This window comes from Cryptomeria japonica, unplaced genomic scaffold (assembly GCF_030272615.1).
Source record: "Cryptomeria japonica unplaced genomic scaffold, Sugi_1.0 HiC_scaffold_356, whole genome shotgun sequence".
Lineage (NCBI taxonomy): Eukaryota > Viridiplantae > Streptophyta > Pinopsida > Cupressales > Cupressaceae > Cryptomeria > Cryptomeria japonica.
In genome coordinates, this window is record NW_026729178.1 from 152501 (window position 1) to 159191 (window position 6691).

Genomic DNA, 6691 nt, shown 5'->3' on the forward strand with positions numbered 1-6691 from the left:
GGGCACCATGGTGCGCACCAAGGAGCGCTCCGAAGTGTGCTCCAAGGTGCGGCGTGCACGAAGTCGGAGCCCGGTTTGCCCCGGGTACGCACCTTCGCCGGGGTGGGCACCTCGGCTGGGTTGCGCGCCCTGGTGCGCACCAAGGAGCGCTCCGAAGTGTGCTCCAAGGTGCGGCGTGCACGAAGTCGGAGCCCGGTTTGCCCCGGGTGCGCACCTCGCGTGCACCTTCGGCGGGGTTGCGCGCCCTGGTGGGCACCATGGTGCGCACCAAGGAGCGCTCCGAAGTGTGCTCCAAGGTGCGGCGTGCACGAAGTCGGAGCCCGGTTTGCCCCGGGTGCGCACCTCGCGTGCACCTTCGGCGGGGTTGCGCGCCCTGGTGGGCACCATGGTGCGCACCAAGGAGCGCTCCGAAGTGTGCTCCAAGGTGCGGCGTGCACGAAGTCGGAGCCCGGTTTGCCCCCGGGTGCGCACCTCGCGTGCACCTTCGCCGCGGGTGGGGCACCATGGCGTGCACGAAGTCGGAGCCCGGTTTGCCCCGGGTGCGCACCTCGCGTGCACCTTCGCCGGGGTGGGCACCTCGGCTGGGTTGCGCGCCCTGGTGCGCACCAAGGAGCGCTCCGAAGTGTGCTCCAAGGTGCGGCGTGCACGAAGTCGGAGCCCGGTTTGCCCCGGGTGCGCACCTCGCGTGCACCTTCGCCAGGGTGGGCACCTCGGTGCGCACACCTTCTCAATGTTTTCTTGCCTTTTCTGAAATTGGTGAAGGCAGCGCATCAAAGGTGCGCACCTCGGTGTGCTCCGAGGTGCGAACCCGAGAGCGCTCCGATGTGCCCACGAAGTCGAAAGTCGGGGTTAATTGCATTGTTTTCCCCGGGTGCGCTCCGAGGTGCGCAACATCGGGCGCGCACCAAGGAGGGCTCCGAAGTGTGCTCCAAGGTGCGCACGATGGCGTTGCACCTCTGGTGCGCACGATTCGGAGCTCGGTTTGACCGGGGGTGCGCACACCTTGGCTGGGGTTGCGCACCTTTTGTGCGCTCCAAGGTGCGCACGAAGTCGGAGCTCGGTTTGCCCCGGGTGCGCACCTTCGCCAGGGTGCGCACCTTGATGCGCACGCCTTGGCTGGGCTGCGCACCTTGGTGGGCGCCATGGTGCGCACCTTTCGTGCGCTCCAAGGGGCTGCGCACGAAGTCGGGGCTCGGTTTGCCCCGGGTGCGCACCTTGGTGGGCGCCATGGTGCACTCCGAGGTGCCCAAGATTGTGCGCACCAAGGAGCGCTCCGAAGTGCGCTCCAAGGTGCGCGCGAAGTCGAAAGTTGGGTTAATTGTCCGGTTTGCCTCGGGGGTGCGCACCTTGCGTTGCACCTTCGCCAGGGTGGGCGCCTTGGTGCGCACACCTTGGCTGGGCTGCGCACACCTTGGCACCCGCGTTTCCTTCATTTTAAATTTTTTTTTTTTACAATCTCTCAAGTGGGAAATTCTATAATCTCAACTTTTTTTGCCTTTTCAGGAAACTTTTGAATGGAGCGCATCATTGGTGCGCTCCGAAGTGTGCTCCAAAGCTCTCTCCAGCTGCGTGCACCTGCCCCGGCCGCGCACCCGGCCCCCGCCCAGCTTCGCTCACCTGTCCCGGGCGTCTGGTGCGGAACCTTAGAGTAAGAAACATCACCGTGCACCTTGGCCAACGTGCGCGGACTCGACCGAGCGCGCACTGGCCGAGGTGCACACCGATTTCACCTGGGTGCGCTGCGCAGCACCTCGGGCGCACCGGGGTGCGCGCACAACGCCCGGGTTGCACCGTGGCCTGTGTGCTCGGGGCGCCTCGGTAGGTGCGCGCTCGGTGTCGCCCCCGCAGCTGCAGCGGGGTAGTGCGGGCAGCGCACCCCGGCCCAGGCCCGGCCCCGACGAGAACGCAAACGGGCAAAAGGTTTATTCAAATAGCATTGCGATGCCCGGCGAAAAACTAAAAAAGGGTGCAACACCGGGACTTCCCGGGAGGTCACCCATCCCATGCTACTACTTCGGCCCAAGCGCGCTTAACTGCGGAGTTCTGATGGGATCCGGTGCACTAACGCTGGTATGATCGCACCCGTTATGAGCTTGTCGCAGTGGTACTTAGCAAACCGCGACCCACGTGCGAATCCACCCCGGCCACCCACCCCCGTCGAGGGTGCACACCCCTCCCTCGCGAAGTGCGCCCCGTTCGCCAAGTGTGAGCCCTGCCCGGTGTGCGCGCACCTTGCTAGGGCGTCGGGTGTGCACCCGGCCCGGCCTACGTGCGTGCACCTGTAGGGGGGCGTCGTGTGCGTGCAGTGTCCCGTCTGCAACGCGGTGCCACACACACCTCTCGGGCGCAACGACCTGCGCTCACATGTGGGGCCGAGGTGCACCTTGGTGCATGTTCGGGGCGCCTCGGGTGCACGCTCGATCTTGCCCCGGTGCACCAAGGCGCTCGGTTTGCCCCGGGTGCGCACTTGGTGCAAGGTGGGCACCCAAAATAGGGATCAAGCACCAAACACAAGTTTCGGGATGCAAAATGGGACCCAAGGACCACAAATGCGTTCCAAGGACCCATGATGGGTCCACGAGAACAAAAATGTGTTCCGAGACTTAATAAACAAATATTGGGTTTTAGGAGAAGAAACATGCTCTGATGCCCAAAACGAGAATCGACCCCGAAAAGGCCACAGGCCAAAAGTGGGATGCGAGACAAAAAAAAATGGGACCCGAGGACCAAATTGGGTTCCCAGGTCGAAGACAGGGCAACCGGACAAGAAACGACCTCTAAGGCTCGAAATGAGTCCCGACGACTAAAACTTGACAAGAAGCACCCATCAGGCACCCAACTCGACACCCATGGGATGCCGACCCACCCGGGCTTCCACCTAGCACACCTTGGCACCCACCCACCCTCGCACCCAACCTCGCACCCAACTTAGCACCTTTGAACCCACATTGGCACTCACCCTGACCCTGGCACCTTGGAACCCACATTGGCACTCACCTTGACCCTGGCACCCACCTTTGCACTCACCTTGGGACCCACCCTGGCTCCCACCTCGGCACCCACCCAGACACCCACCTTGGTTCCTTGGCACCCACCTTGGATCCTTGGCACCCACCCCGACACCCACCTTGGCACGCAACTTGGCTACTTGCACCCACCTTGGCTCCTTGACGCCCACCCCGACAACCACCCCGTGACCTACCCTGGCTAGGGTTGGTGCACACCCACCCTGGTGCCCACCTTGGCACCCACCCTATGACCCACCTTGGCACGCACCTTAGTACCCACCCCGTTACCCACCCTAGGACCCACCCCGTGACCCACCTTGGCCAGGGTGGGTGCCTTGGTGCGCACAACTTGCCTGGGCTGCACACCAGGGCGGGCTCAAGATGGCACCCGCGATCCGTTTTTTCACTATCTTTCAAAACGGAAATTTTAAAATCTCATTTTTTTCTTTTTTTTGCCTTTTCTGGAAATTAGTGAAGGCAGCGCATCAAAGGTGCGCAATGCTGGTGCGAACCCGGGAGCGCTCCGATGTGTGCTCCAAGGTGCGGCGTGCACGAAGTCCGAGCCCGGTTTGCCCCGGAGTGCGCACCTCGCGTGCACCTTCGCCGGGGGTGAGCACCTTGGCTGGGTTGCGCGCCCTGGTGCGTACCAAGGAGCGCTCTGAAGTGTGCTCCAAGGTGCGGCGTGCACGAAGTCGGAGCCCGGTTTGCCCCGGGTGTGCACCTCGGGTGCGCACCTCGCGTGCACCTTCGCTGCGGTGGGCACCTTGGCTGGGTTGCGCGCCTGGTGGGCACCATGCAGTGCACGAAGTCGGAGCCCGGTTTGCCCCGGGGCGCGCACCTCCGCCAGGGTGGGCACCTTGGTGCGCACAACTTGCCTGGGCTGCGCATCAGGAAGGGCTCAAGATGGCACCCGCGTTCCGTTTTTTTTCACTATCTTTCAGAACGGAAAATTTTAAAATATCGTTTTTTTTTTTGCCTTTTCTGGAAATTAGTGAAGGCAGCGCATCAAAGGTGCGCAACGCTGGTTGCGAACCTGGGAGCGCTCCGATGTGTGCTCCAAGGTGCGGCCGGTGCACGAAGTCGGAGCCCGGTTTGCCTCGGGTGCGCCCTGGTGGGCACCATGGTGCGCACCAAGGAGCGCTCGAAGTGTGCTCCAAGGTGCGGCCTGCACGAAGTCGGAGCCCGGTTTGCCCCGGGTGTGCACCTCGGGTGGGCACCTTGGTGCGCATGCCTTGCCTGGGCTGCGCACCAGGGCGGGCTCAAGATGGCACCCGCGTTCCTTTTTTTTTCACTATCTTTCAAAACGGAAATTTTAAAATCTCATTTTTTTTTGCCTTTTTCTGGAAATTAGTGAAGGCAGCGCATCAAAGGTGCGCACCTCGCTGCCCACCACGGTGCGCAACGCCGGGTGGGCACCCGGGGAGTGCTTCGAAGTGTGCTCCAAGGTGCTGCGTGCACGTTGTCGGAGCCCGGTTTGCCCCGGGTGCGCACCTCGCGTGCACCTTCGTCGGGGTGGGCACCTTGGCTTGGTTTGCCCCGGCTGCGCTCCGAAGCGGGGTTATTGGAGCGCCGCCTCTTTTTTTGTCGGAGCGTTTGGTGGGGTTTCTCGCATTGGCTCTTCCGAGGCCCGGTTGCCACCCTGACGCGCACGAAGTCGGAAGTAGGGTTAATTGCCCGGGTGCGCACCTTTGCCAGGGTGGCACCTTACCTGGGCTGCGCACCAGGGCGGGCTCAAGATGGCACGCTGCGTTCCGTTTTTTTCACTATCTTTCAAAACGGAAATTTTAAAATCTCCTTTTTTTTTTGCCTTTTCTGGAAATTAGTGAAGGCAGCGCATCAAAGGTGCGCACCTCGCTGCCCACCTTGGTGTGCTCTGAGGTGCGCACCCGGGAGCGCTACGAAGTGTGCTCCAAGGTGCGGGCGTGCACGTTGTCGGAGCCCGGTTTGCCCCGGGTGCGCACCTCGCCTGCACCTTGGCCGGGGTGGGCACCTTGGCTGGGTTTGCCCAGGGTGCGCTCCGAACGGGGGTTACTGGAGCGCCCCCTCTTTTTTTGTCAGAGAGTTTGGTGGGGTTTCTCGCATTGGCTCTTCCCAGGCCCGGTTGTTGGGTGCGCTCCCACCCTGGCGCGCGCGAAGTTGGAAGTTGGGTTAATTGCCCGGGGCGCGCACCTTCGCCAGGGTGGGCACCTTGGTGCGCAAACCTAGGCTGGGGCTGCGCACCAGGGCGGGGCTCAAGATGGCACCAGCATTCCCTTTTTCTCACTATCTTTCAAAACGGAAATTTTAAAATCTCGTTTTTTTTTTGCCTTTTATGGAAATTAGTGAAGGCATCGCATCAAAGGTGCGCACCTCGCTGCCCACCTTGGTGTGCTCCGAGGTGCCCACCACGGTGCGCAACGCCGGTGCGAACACCGGGAGCGCCCCGATGTGTGCTCCAAGGTGCGGCGTGCACGAAGTCGGACCCCGGTTTGCCCCGGGTGCGCACCTCGCGTGCACCTTGGTGCGCACACCTTGGCTGGGTTGCGCGGCCTGGTGGGCACCATGGTGCGCATCCAAGGAGCGCTCCGAAGTGTGCTCCAAGGTGCGGCGGTGCACGAAGTCGGAGCCCGGTTTGCCCCGGGGTGCGCACCTTCGCCGCGGTGGGCACCATGGCGTGCACGAAGTCGGAGCCCCGGTTTGCCCCGGGGTGCGCACCTCGCGTGCACCTTCGCCGGGGTTGGGGCACCTCGGCTGGGTTGCGCGCCCTGGTGTGCGCACCAAGGAGCGCTTCTGAAGTGTGCTCCCAAGGTGCGGCGTTGCACGAAGTCGGAGCCCGGTTTGCCCCGGGTGTGCACCTCGGGTGCGCACACTCGCGTGCACCTTCGCTGCGGTGGGCACCTTGGCTGGGTTTGCGCGCCTTGGTGGGCACCATGCAGTGCACGAAGTCGGAGCCCGGATTGCCCGGGCGCGCACCTCCGCCAGGGTGGGCACCTTGGTGCGCACAACTTGCCTGGGCTGCGCACCAGGAAGGGCTCAAGATGGCACCCGCGTTCCGTTTTTTTTCAACTATCTTTCAGAACGGAAATTTTAAATCTCGTTTTTTTTTTGCCTTTTCTTGAAATTAGTGAAGGCAGCGCATCAAAGGTGCGCAACGCTGGTGCGAACCTGGGAGCGCTCCGATGTGTGCTCCAAGGTGCGGCGTGCACGAAGTCGGACCCCGGTTTGCCCCGGGTGCGCACCTCGCGTGCACCTTGGTGCGCACACCTTGGCTGGGTTGCGCGCCCTGGTGGGCACCATGGTGCGCACCAAGGAGCGCTCCGAAGTGTGCTCCAAGGTGCGGCGTGCACGAAGTCGGAGCCCGGTTTGCCCCGGGTGCGCACCTCGCGTGCACCTTCGCCGCGGTGGGCACCATGGCGTGCACGAAGTCGGAGCTCGGTTTGCCCCGGGTGCGCACCTCGCGTGCACCTTCGCCGGGGTGGGCACCTTGGTGTGCAGACCTTGGCTGGGTTGCGCGCCCTGGTGGGCACCATGGTGCGCACCAAGGAGCGCTCCGAAGTGTGCTCCAAGGTGCGGCCTGCACGAAGTCGGAGCCCGGTTTGCCCCGGGTGTGCACCTCGGGTGGGCACCTTGGTGCGCATGCCTTGCCTGGGCTGCGCACCAGGGCGGGCTCAAGATGGCACCCGCGTTCCTTTTTTTTCACTATC

General features: G+C 63.1%; 1 non-coding gene across 1 annotated transcript; it reads right to left on the bottom strand.

Annotated features, from left to right (window-relative positions):
- Positions 1-1963: 1963 nt before the first annotated feature.
- Positions 1964-2084, bottom strand: LOC131870884 (5S ribosomal RNA). Its single transcript, XR_009369185.1, has one exon. It is a non-coding gene; the product is annotated as a 5S ribosomal RNA (ribosomal RNA).
- Positions 2085-6691: the final 4607 nt, after the last annotated feature.